Source organism: Rhinolophus sinicus, linkage group LG03, assembly GCF_036562045.2.
Source record: "Rhinolophus sinicus isolate RSC01 linkage group LG03, ASM3656204v1, whole genome shotgun sequence".
Lineage (NCBI taxonomy): Eukaryota > Metazoa > Chordata > Mammalia > Chiroptera > Rhinolophidae > Rhinolophus > Rhinolophus sinicus.
This window is the reverse complement of record NC_133753.1, coordinates 69,154,074-69,167,227: the sequence shown is the minus strand read 5'-3', so window position 1 is coordinate 69,167,227 and position 13,154 is coordinate 69,154,074. Positions and strand designations below refer to the sequence as shown.

The 13,154-nt window shown below is 42.3% G+C and overlaps 1 long non-coding RNA gene across 1 annotated transcript; it reads right to left on the bottom strand.

The window, feature by feature from the left end:
- Nucleotides 1-4,798: 4,798 nt before the first annotated feature.
- LOC109444289 (uncharacterized) lies at nt 4,799-8,868 on the bottom strand. Its single transcript, XR_002136824.2, has 2 exons — nt 8,474-8,868; nt 4,799-8,164 (listed from the first exon to the last, which is right to left on the bottom strand). It is a non-coding gene; the product is annotated as an uncharacterized LOC109444289 (long non-coding RNA).
- Nucleotides 8,869-13,154: the final 4,286 nt, after the last annotated feature.

Below are 13,154 nucleotides of genomic sequence, written 5' to 3'. Positions count from 1 at the left end.
GAGAGACCTCCAGCACTAGCAACAGCTGGGAGTCTTCACCAACTGTCATGCTGGGTGTCACACAGGGTCTCAGCTCCCGCTCCCCACACAAGAATGCAGGATATGGTGAGGCCAAAAAGGAACATCCACAGAGCCATAGATAGGGGAGTCATACCACCATTTCTCGCTGGTGGCTGGGTTGGAGACACAGGAAGCAGGAGCCACATTATCCGCAACCTGCCGTCTACTTCTCTCTGCCAACCTACCCCACTTGCTAGCTGCAATCCGCCGTGCTAACTGCAATCCGCTCTTGCTAGCTCAGCCACCATCTTCTTGCTAGCCCCCATTTTGCTTCTAGCGTAGCCACAGCACTTATATTAGCAGTTATATTTGTTAGAGCTGATGGCCAACGAGCCACAGCTGATGGCCATCCAACCACAATTGATGGCCATTTACTACCTGAGCCAGCACCTTTCCACGTGAGTCCGAAAACCTGGAAACTGCATTCCTGGCTCTGTCCCCACACCAACTGTAGGCTCTAAGGGGCAGAGGGAGGAAAAACCTACCAGAACCCTGGGAGACAGTGGTAGCTGTAGTATGGTGGAGGCTGTAACCTTTTCCAGGGGGAAGGAGCTACTGCCAACCTGTGGTCATGCAAGGGAGGGCCTCTGATCTCATTCTGCCTCCTTCTCCTCCCATCCTCTCATCTCCTACCCATCTCTTCCAAATGCCTCCCATTAGTTGAATGCAACCAGAAGGGCCAGGGGAAAGGAACTGGAATGATGCGATGAGCAGAGGTCAGCCTCCCAGAGGACAGAGAAGGGTGGGAAGGGTGGAAAGAGCATTTTGAGTCCTGATGCTGAAAATGTGTAGCACATGGGTAATTGACCCTCAGCTGAGGTTGGCTCTTGACACTATAAGAGGGTTTCACTGGGATAAGTGGAATGTGTCAATGAAGACTCTTAGTCGCCATTGTTTTACTGTGCATAGTTATTTTTCTAAAATAGTCGAGTACTACGGTGGGTAGGAGATTCCCCACAGACACACTCTCTTATTGTATTTTCATTCAATTTTTATTTACTTATGGTTGAGTTTAAACTTTTACCTAAATGTTCATCTTTTACTTCCTGTTGAGTTAAACGTATTTTTTAAAATGCAGAAGTAAGGTTCACTTCTTACCAATTCAACCTTCACCTATTAAAGCCCATAGATTATCCTTGATGCATTTGATATAACAATTAAATCATGATATTAAACCACTTATCAAGAGATGTTTCTTCAAGGCAGCTGGACCCATCTCCAAGGCAGCAATTTGCTCATAGGAAGAATCTGAAGGAAGATTCTTTTAGTCCATGATAGCAGCTAAGTTTGCATTATGTCATCCAAAGAAGAAATTTTTCTCCATTAGTCAAATCACAGTGCTCAGAGCTTTCAAAGAAACCAATTTTCCTTCTATTTAAGAACTCTTGTGTGTATATTTAATAACTTTCAGGGCAATTTCTTAGCCATACAAAGTAATAATTTAAAACCTCAGTTTTTTTTCCTAAATGTTGTTTAAAAACAACTTCTTAAACGAATGGAGTAGTATAAGCCTGGGCCAAAACTTTATTTCTAGCTAGCCACAAGGGATGAGACTTTTAAGTGTGCCGATTCAAGATTCTCTTAGGGATTTTATAGGAAAAGTGAATGGTTCATCATTGTTAAACTGGATATAAGAAAAAAAATAATGTCTGGTTAAAAATTATTAGGCTCCCAGTCAGCTGGGTGGGTAATCCTGGTTTCCCAGAAGTCCTTAATCTCATTTAGGTCTATCAGAAAATTGCTCAAGCATTTTAACAGCAATGCCAATTACGTCCCACAGGAGGCTATGAATTATATTATGCAAAAAAGTTCTGCCCCAGACCAGATCTGGGACAATTTTTATTCTCAATGTGAATATAACTTTTGTGCCAAAACGTTATCATCAGTTTTTCTTTGTTCTAAAATAATATTTTTTCTTAATATTTGATTTAAGGTGGTTCGCCCTTTTTGGAATAAAACTATCAAATGTTTCTTACTTAAAATAATGTTGTAAGATTTGAAAAATGTGAAAGTTAAATAAATGCAACACTTCTGAGAAACAGTAAGATTTCATAACAGAAATAGCACTAATGTAAGCTACAAATGTGATTTTAAAACAAGTCCGCAGTGCCTAGATCTATCTACCAATTTATAGGAGCACATGGTAAACTATACCAGGGAGTGGCAGTGAGTAATACCCAGATCATGGGAAATTCTATAGGACTGAAAAACTCTGATTTCTTCTACAAATACTTACCAATCAATCACAACATGTAAACCTTCTTTGGTCTACAAACACATTATAAAATAAAATTATAACATTCACAAGGCAATTGAAAATTTGAACTCTTACTGGAAATTTAAGGATGTCAAGGAATTCTTGTTGAATTTTAAATTGTAACAATTTAAATTGTGTTGAGCTTATATGTATGTAAAACAAATCATATGGAGATACATAGTGAAAAATCTGCTGATGAAAAATGGTCTGATGTCTGGGATTTGGTTCAAAATAATACAAGAGAAGGGAGTGGGGATAAAATACCATCAACCTGAGTTGATAATTGTTGAAACTAGGTGATGGGTATGTGGAAGTTTTTCATATGTGTCTGCTTACTTTTGCTTATGTTAGAAACTCTCTTTAGTAGAAAGTTTAAATAGAACGATACCAGCAAGATTGGTTCTCTGAGGTGTTGGTGCTTTCACTGCTTCCATGGGCAAACGCTTATTCAAGAGCCCACAGTGCATGGAGTCCAGTGCACAAAAAAGCAGGCTGGAGGGCAGTAATGCCAATGACAGTACATGTGCAGAAGTCATATACCATAATCTGATACCAGTGAAAACTTTTCCTTTAGAACAGAACATAATAGAGGGAAAAAATCATGGCTAGACACAAAGAAATGGTTGTCATTCTGTGCATTGCAGTGAAGGGGAAGCACTCATCTCTCTTTAGGATACACAGACCTTGATGGGGGTTACTGGTTGTGGAGAGAGAGGAGGGAAACAGTGAGAACGAACATGGTCCCAAGTCTAGTTGGGACAGAAGTGTTCTTATGTAGTTTAAAAGGTATAGGCCTCTTATGGGAAGTGATTAGCGTTCCTAATCAAATGCTGCACAGACGCTGCTACTGAGACGAAAACCTCACTCTTCTGGAAAGTTGGTTAACCACCCAGCTCCTGACAGACCATGCAGAGCTAATAATCTGCAACCAGCTTTTATTTATTCCTCTTCCTCCTTGCCTTCTTTCTTGTAACTTCTCCTTGTTTCTCCTTTGTATCCTCTTCTTCCTCCTTTTCCTTTTCTTTTCCTTCTTTTCCATAAATGTTTCTCCCAAGAGAGAATTCTTCGGTTTGGCTTGCTCAGAGATCTCAGCCTGTTGCAGCAAGCTTGAAATAAAACTCTTGACATTTCTTGTAATCAATTTGTCTCAGAACTTGCCTTCTTAAGATTTTCACCACATGGCAAGGAGTAAACTTTTCATTGGCACATAGTCATAGTAGAAAACAGGGATCTTGGAGTTTCTCGGTCAGCAGCTCAAGGTAGGCAGTTGAAACTCTGGAAGATGGGGCAGAGAAAAAGAATATGGAGAGAGAGGAGCCCAACCCAAGGCCAGAGGGTGGGACTCTGGAAAGACACAGCCAGCGGGAAACACCCATGTCTGACATTCAACTTGACATTCTTTCCTGAATGGTATTGTTATCACTACTCTCCTCCCCCATCCCAGTAAATGATAACCCCATCTTTCTAGTTGCACAGGCCAAAACCCTTATTTTCATCCTTCTTCCTCTCAGTCTTTTACATCTACATTTGCTTCATCAGCAAACCCTCTCGGCAGACGTTCCATATATACCCATAACCCATTAGCACTTCTCACCTCCACCCCGCTGGAACCAAGTTTGGGTTATTACGATAGCTTCCAAATTGTCACCCTGCTTCCACTTCTTTGCCTCTTTCAGTAATGGGCTTCCCAATTTGCTCTGAGTAAAAGCTAATGTCCTCACACTGATCTATTGGCCTGAACAATCACTTCCAATGCCTCTGATCACACCTTGGCTCTGCCCTCACTCATCCCCCTGCAGCCACACTGGCCTCCCGCTCTAGCTCCCTCAGGCTGTGGCCTGCTGCTCCCGCCCTGGGCCATCCTTCCTCCAAATATGGGCCTGGTTCTCGCCAATACCTCTTGGTGACTTTGTTCATTGTAAAGTCCCCTAAGTGATGAAAGCTTCTGGACTCCGTTTGAAAAAAATCAATCCTCCCAGCACGGTAGTCTTTCTGGCTTTATTGTTCTCTGTGTACTTATTACCACCAGACACACTAGGAAGTGTCTTATTTATTGCATTTACCATCTGAGTGTTTCCCCTGAAATGTAAGCTCCACGAGAGCAAAGAGTTTTGTCTTTTTTTTTGCTGCTGAATCCCCAGGGCTGTAGTAGGGCCTAGTCCGTAGTAGGTGCTCAATAAATATTTGTTAAATGAATGAATGAATTCCCCAAAATAATAAAACCTGGCACTTACAACATTCTTGTGTGAGGAGTGCAAATGACGGGGAATGAGGCAGAGTGGCTGAGTGCACGGGAGATCGAGTGCTAGTTTCAAGTGATGAGATGCTGAGCTAGAAACACCAAGAGTTTAGTGGGAACACACAGGTGAGAGATCACAGTGGAACTTGAGCCCCTAGGAAGGACCAACTTGACTATTCCATGAGAACCTGAAGTATTTTATTGGGATATTTAAAACAAAGGCAGTCATAGAAGGTCGGAAATACTTGGGAACGTTTGGTTACTTTAATAAAATTTAAAGTTACATTTTAAGACAGTAGACTTTTTTACTACTAGGCATTTATACATCTGGCATATTTACCATTTGTTTCTCAAGAAAAGATTTCAGTATTTGAAATTAGATATCTAGCAGCTTCAACAGGACACTCAAAGCTCTATTCCAGAGCTGCCAGGCACCAAACACACCCTGCTGTGTTGAAGCTGTGGGGGGTCAGGGTGGGGGCGGGCAGGGTAGGGGCACGTCTGGTGCAGTGACCTGCTCTCTGGGGTCTCTGAGAGTGGACGGAGCAGGAGAGGAGAGACTGGAGGAGGCTGTGGTGGGAGATGTGGCCAGCCCTAGACTCAGGTTCATTTCTATGTGGCCTCTGTTGGTCTACAGGACTCATAGAAGGAAGTGACACTGAGACAAAGACCGAAATTTAAGTGGAAAAGAAAAGCTGCTCTAACACGTAAGTAGGAAAAAAATGGATGCCCTGGCCCTCCTTCCAACAGATTTATTAATGCATCACCAAAGCAAAATCTGGCAGGTCTCCTTCCTGTCTCCCCTTCCAGAAATCTTTCAATTCATAGATCACCATTTTTGAGGCTATTCCCTGCTCCCTTTCCTCCCACACAGACATCTCGATATTCTTTTTTGTCTCATATAAAAATATTAAGGCTCCTATTTGCTAGGGCTGCCCAAGTAGATGAGTAGACCTAAGAGTGGGTGCAGAAGTCCAAAGAATTGATTGACTATTCCGTTGCTGATGCTGGGGAGAGGGGCAGCCACAGCAGACTAAAAGTGGGGGTACGGCTCAGGTGGGCAGAGAGGGAGGGCCTGAATTCAGTCCCCAGAGGTGCCACCCAGTTTCCACGGTACCCTGAAGGTACTCAGGGTGCCTGTGTATCTCGGAGGAACACTGATGATGCTAGAGACTGGGGCCTGCAAGCTTGCCAGAGGGCTGACTGAGGCACGTGGCACACGTGTCTGTGCATGTCAGTGCATATGTCTGGGGCAGGCGGGATGGACTGAGAAGAAAAATCGCCCTTTAGTTCAGGGCAGCACTGGTCTGGAGCCCAAATGAGATTTCTAGGAAGACCTCCTTCGAGGCTCCAGAGAGACACCCAATAAAAGCACAAGTGAAGCCTCTAGGGAGCCAGGAGGTGGCACTGGGCCCTGGCTAAGCTTCAAGAGAAACCCGAGGACAAGCTACCAGCAGCAGGAGCAGCAGACCGTAGGCCAGGGACAGCAACAGGATGGACAAATGACAAGGTCCTGCAGACCAGGGAGCTAGAGCATGTCATGCCAAGGCCCCGGACCCCACCCATCACGAGGCTATAAAGATTTGGGACAACTCAACCCCACGTGTGTGCATGTATTTAGATAACTATCTTGGAGAGGAGCCAGGAAGGGAAGTAGAAGACTGAAAAATCACCAAGTACTTTTATCTAGAGAGGGAGTATTAACCCTAGGGACTCTCCATGGTTGAACTAGACCAAAGTTGGAACTAGATTGGACCTTTAGTTATTTTTCTCTTTGTACTTAGCAGTTGGGAGTTCATAGAGATGTTTGTCTCTTTGTCTAAAACTACCAGTTTTCTTTTCACCCATCTGATAAGAAGAATGAAGAAATTACAGCCTCATAATATGTACACGGTTTTTCGTAGCCCTGTGTGTAGTCAGTTCATACATTTGAAAGCCTCTGGCTGATTTGGGACGGTGGAAAGAGGGTAGGTTCTAGCTTCACCTAGATCTAGTTTTGAACCTGGCTCTTCCACTCTGCTCGCCCCCTTGTGGGAACTTGGGTGAGTTACTCAACACTCCTCAGTTGTGGTGGTCAGTAAAGTGGGTATAATCCTGCTTATCCCCGAGGCCTATTCTGAAATTAATTGGCTTCTGAATGTAGAGTGCCCTGTGCAGGGCTTGTCATGTGGTACATGCTCAACAAAAGTCAGGTTTCTTTTGTTCCCACAGGGAATAATCTGCACACTGATAAACAAATGGTGAACTGTTTCCAACTTAATTTAGCCCAGGTAACTCCTCATAAACTGTCTTTAGTGTTTGATGCGATCATCCAAATTAAAGTATTGACGACGTTAAGAAGACATGCCATCCTTTATTTTACTCCAGTTCCAACGAGGACCTATAGATGTCGCTGTGAATCTTTGTGTGTACCCAGTTATGGCTAAAGATATGGAAGACAGCTTGGCTATCTGTTTTAAAGACTTTTCATAAAGCACAGGGGTTGGTGCACGAGAAGGGAAAGCACTAGTCACTCTGCCTGTCCACTTACTTTCCTCTGTCCCCCGTCACAGGATGAGGAAATGAGATTTTCCTCAAATTCTACCCTTTGCTCCCAGCGCCTCCACACTCTGCCTTCTAGTAGGAGCATAAGCACAGAGCAAGGGATTCTGGGAGAAACAGCCAAGTCCTCGGGGCTCTTCTCATCCTCACTCCCTTCTCCCCCGCCACACACACTTCAACCGGATGGGAACTCAGAACAAACACCTGCTTAAAGCTGTCATGTGGGTTATTTTCCACAAGAAGCTGCTCTTGTCTGGGGGTCATGATTTGACTTGCAAGTGGCCCTGGGTAATAACCAGCTGAGTGAGAGAAGGCTTCTGCCATACATGGATGTTTGGGACACAACATTTAGCATTTGTTTCAAATGATCCAAGCAACTCAAAGTAGAAGGAACGGCCATTGAAAAGGAGAAGGAAGAGGATTTAAGAAATCATTTGTGCAATATTTATACGTGACATTTTCTACTCCACGAAAATAGGATTCCTTAGGACCCCATAAAGTAAATAACAAACATATGTTCATGAATTGATGGGCATACCTTCTCCTGGGCTGTATTTTACAGGGTATAAAAGGCTTCTAGTGACTGATGTGATATGGGGTGGTGGTGAGTAAGCAAGGAGAGGGAGGATGCATCTGCCATTTGCATTCCATTTCATTTTGAAGAGGATAAAATGAGGATTTGCTTTCCTTGGGGGTTAGGGCTCCGTGCTTTCTTCCTGACAAATGTTTGAGACACTTTGAATGGAACAGAGTTTGAGTTTTACTTTCTGGATTTCCTCAGCCCCTGTTTGTCTTCTCCTCAGTGCCCTGCAGCTTAGGGACTGCCTGGTCTTCTTGAGCAAACTGGGTAGACGCTGAGCTATGCTCCTTCCCCTCATGGAGACCCAGGCTTCGGTTTTGTTCCGCCTGCTGTGCGTCTACACACAGTGGTGGTCAGGTAGCAATTCATACAGGATGAGAGTGAGACCGTGTCTGTGGTTCTGGTGTCCTCGGTTCAGGATGATCTCATCTCCTTGGAGACATGAGCGGAAGCTATTAACTCCAGGAGTTTGTTGGGGCAGAGGTACCTGAAATCAGTCAGGGGATGAGAAGGAAAGAGATGTAAGACGTGAAACCATAGATGAAGTAAGAACAGGTTAGGTCAGGAAGGAGTCCGGGAGCCAAAGGAGGGCAGACCCTGGAATCAAGTCACAGCCATATGTGGGGTTGTCTGGGGCTTGCTCACTGTAGGATGTCCTGTGAACAGGTGACTGTGGCCCCTGGTCTGCTCTGGATCATTGTGGGTTTATAACTGTTGTCCAGGGCAGTTATTGATAGCATCCCTTTCACTATTAAAAGAGTTCTGATATGGATGATAAATGATACTGTCACCTTACCTGTTCACTTCACAAGAGGGTGCTATGCTTGACAGCCAGTAAGCCATATACATAAAGCTTCTTAAAGACCAATATTGGGCAAGAGTTTCTCTGAGAGGCAGTGGGTTTAATAGTTTCTTCCATGTGTTTAATTTTACTCATATCCAAATTTCTTTTGATCCTTCTGTGACTTCTTTCCTTCTAGGTAGAAAAGGTTGTTTTTAAAATCAATATAATACTGTAAATTGCTTTTTTACTAAAAAAAGTATTTCAGTTTTCTCTATTAATGATCAGTCAGATTGTTTGCAGTTTAGGGACACTACAAAATAATGCTTATACATGTATACTTCTGGTTTGCTGCATCCATTTCTGTTGTCTCATCTGTGAATGAAAAGAAATTCATATAATTGCTGGGAGGATTAAATGAGAGAATACTTATAAAAGCACTTAATATAGTACCTGGAACAGAGTTTTAAAAATTTGTCTGTTATTATTTTTTAGAACAGTATTGATTCTATAAATTCTTTTTCCTTCCCTCAGAAAGGCTTACGAGTATACTGGGCCTTCTGATTAGTGGAAATGGAGACTCTATGTCCTTTCAAGGTCATAGGCAGGACCATGGCATGTCTACATAAAAATGCCGTCCTAAAGCATCACTCAGAACCTCACTGAAGGTTCCAAGTGAGGTCTCAAAGTTCACATGGCCTATAATCCCCTTAGTTCCCAGTTTCAATGTGGATCTGATGATTTATTCATTTCTGCAGGGGCTAAAATGCCATTTGAATGCTGTCACTGAGACAGACTTTTCTCTCATCTCTAAAGTATAAAGTTCAAAACACCAACAGAAGTGGGGTTGTGAGAGGTGGGAGGATGAGAGAGGTCCTTCCAAAGGCTGCAAAACAGAATGAGATGGAAGGATGGTCGCGTGCTCCTGTAACATGAGGTTTGTTTGGAGGGACTCCTGTAGAGACCAGAGCGGGAAATGGCAGGGTAAAGAGCTGCCTCAACTTTCATGTCTGGAAATATGTTTTTCAGATGTTCTTCTCAGCCAGAAATTGTCAGTATGATAAAGAGACAGCTGTCTGACCGCAAAAGGAGGTGCCCTTCTGCCTCCTAAATATCTTTCTGCAGTCCAGGGCTTTCTTTTAGAGCCATCTCTGGGTGAAAATCAATTTTCTCTTTGCTTTTTCTTTTTCTTAAAAGCTTTGAACAACATGGCAAAAGATAAGAAGGCTTTGCTCCAGATGTGCAAGTTTTCCTAGAAGAAAAAAGATCTAAAAAGCTACTCTACCACCTGTCCTGGTAAGGCAAGCAGAGGACTTGACTTTTACATGAGGTAGCTTATCAAAAACTCAACTTTGTCAGAATTTTCTCTCTGGTTCCCATCCTACAGAGGCATATCCTGACAAGCTGTAGTTTCTCCACTGACCAAAAGCAAAACAAAACAAGACCAACTTGAAGGAGGGCTGGTAAGTCAGAGAGTTTATGGAGCTATTTAAACTAAGGGAAGGTGCTAATTCTACTCAACAAAGAAACAGGAAACATGTCAGGAGACAAAGGGGGGGGGGAAGATGAAAAATAATTTAAGACCTATTATTCATGTTTAATTTTATCTACTTTCAAAAGACTTACAGAATTTAAAACAAGTAACAAGGAAAATATGGAATACATTTTAACAAAAACAGATCGGTATGTGGTTACTGAGTGCCTGCGTGGTGCAAAGCCTCTATTTTTCAGGGCTGCAGGAGTGAAAGATGGCACTGGTATGGACTGAATGTTTGTGCCCCCCCTCCAGCCCCAATTCATATGCTGAAATCTTAACCCCCAATGTGGCTTTATTAGAGAAGGTGGGGCCTTTGGAAGGTAACTAGGTTATGAGGGTTGAGCACTCATGAATGGAATTAGTGTTCTTTTTGTTTTTAAATTAAAGTTTATTGGGGTGACAATGGTTAGTAAAGTTACATAGGTTTCAAGTGTACAGTTCTGTAATACCATCATCGATACATTGCATAGTGTGTTCACCACTCAGAGGGTAAGGGGGGAGTGGGTGGTAGATGAGGGTAAACAGGATCACATATATGGTGATGGAAGGAGAACTGACTCTGGGCAGGATTAGTGTTCTTACAAGTAGAGACTTGAGAGTTCACTCTCTCTGTTCTCTACCATGTGAGGACACAGCAAGAAGACAGCCACTTGCAAACCAGGAAGCAAACTCACTAAACACTAGATCTGCTGGCACCTTGACCTTTGACTTCCAAACTCCAGAACTATGAGAAATACATGTTTGTTGTTTAATCCAACCATTCTGTGGTAATTTGTTATAGCAGCACATACTGAGACAGCACAGATAAATTAAATCCACAGATACTCGCCCCACCCCCCTCAATTTTATTTTCGCTTTTAAGTTTTAAATTTCTTCTCAATCAGAGATTCTAACAAAAGTAAATGAAACCATTCTGAATTTCAGACACTTTCTTTCCTATCTATACTAATGAGTTATGAAAATGGCGATTGGCAAAAGTGAGGAAAGGGAGAAACAACAAGACTCATTTAACCACATGGTGGGTGTCCATGGAAACACTGTTTGTAGGTGGGGTAATGCTGGTGTCAATGTGAAAGAAACAGCCAATCCAGCTTTGAGCAGTATTGCTTTGTTTGAAGGGAGATAGAGACCAAATAGGTAGGTACCAGCTATTGTGATAGTTGCAAAACATAAATTTGCATTGAATCCTCACATAGCCCAATGAGTGAAAATTTGTTTGTCTTTTACAGAAGAAGAAACTAGAGTTCTAAGTATCATAGTCAGAGGCATACATCTAGATGTGGTGGAATGGGAACAAAGATCAAAGATGAACCAATTTATTTGCTATCCAACGTGCAGGCATATTTGGTCTGTAATTTGAGCTTAGTGGGGTTCTGTAGAGTGGGGGCCAGAATTGGTGTCCTGGCAAGTCAAAGCCACAGGCCCTCTGACATCATGGTACAGTCAGTTCTGAAGGCAGGAATGAAGCACATGCAGAGAGCGGAGACCAGGGGCCAGCAAGGACAGGTATATGTGCAGCATTTAGAACTGGATGCAATAATGCCCTCCCCACACCCCCGAACTCACTGAATGAAAATCACCTAAAAGTTTTTTAGAGCTCTAGGTGATTCTGCTCTACACGAGTTGAGAATCTTGAACTAGCTTGGGTAGGATTCTTTTCCTTGCAACCTTACAATCCCTGCCTCTGGCCCATTGTCCTTTCTACTACAATTTGTTGCCTTTCCTACGCACAGAAAAACAGAGGCTAATTCAAGAGAAAGGTAACAAAGAGAAGGACAATACAAAGAAGGAATCTGATTTAATTCCTCCCAGACCAGCTAATTTACATTTTTGCAGATATTTTTGTTCCACACTACCAGAGTTTGCTGAAGGGATGTAAAATCTCTTCTCTTAGTATTTGCAAAATACATATATAGCCACTACTACTATGACTCAAGTGCAAATCCTTCCACCTGAGAATCGATGAATGCATCTTTCAAATCTAGTCCAAGGATGTTATTTGTAAACTATCACACCAAGTTCCTTACTAAGTCCTGCTTCCTGGATCCAATACAAAGGGACATGTCTTTCTTGCACATTCTAAAAGATACTGATTCCACACATGACCAGAAGAAAACTATTTGTCATGGGGAAAACTACTTTTCTACTTACTTATAGCCTTCTAAGGAGAATGGATCTTAGTGAGGAATCTTGGTTTTCAGAGGGGGGTAAAAGGGTACAGGATATAATTTTGGGGGGCAGGGATTTGACTTTCTTTCAATTAAAATTTATTGGGGTGACAATGGATAGTAAAATCACATAGGTTACAAACGTACAATACTGTAATACATCATCTATATATATCACATTGTGTGTTCACCACCCAGAGTCAGTTCTCCTTTCATCACCATATATTTGACCTAAGGATATAATTTTTGAATGAGAAGAGAGACAAATTGTTTTGCATAAGAAAAGAGATGTGGGGGAGGGGAGAGTGGTTTTTTTCCAACCTTGATTTCACATTGGAATCATCTGGGGAGTTTTTTAAACTGGGAAACCTGGATCTCACTCCCAGAGATCCAAATTCAATTTGTCTGGGTGGGCCCTACCTGTGTATTTTTGAGAACAACTAGTGTAGAGAAAGGAAGACCTGATGGTTCGTGTTTTTGATGAAATTTTCCTGTGCCATGGATCATCTCTGTATTCTTAGAACATCCTTCAGAAGATCTAGACTAATCATTAGTGCTTAGGAAATGTGAATTTGTCTGTTTTTTTTGTGTGTGTAGGCAGTGAAGTATCAAGTTTGACCAAGGTGGATATGGGAAGGGGTCAGAGTATGTGCTTATCATCTTAGTAGCACTCAGGCAAAACATATAGCTACAAAGAAATAAAGAGGGGGAAGGGTTAGAAAAGCCATAAGTGAACATAAGCTATTAGCACTTTTGTCTCTTTTATTGCTTCTACCAAGTAAAAAAAAAAAAAAGTCTTTTCAAGTACAGAAGCTTTTTTGCTGGGTAGGATAAAAGTACAGCAACCACATTCCAAACAGGGCATTCTTAAAAAGAAAACAAAACCACAGTGAAGCACAAACCAACAGAAAATCATCCTTTTCCCCCCGACTCATCCTTTGCTTTGGATACTTTAGGATTCAGGGGACGTATGTAAATTTTCCAGACCTAT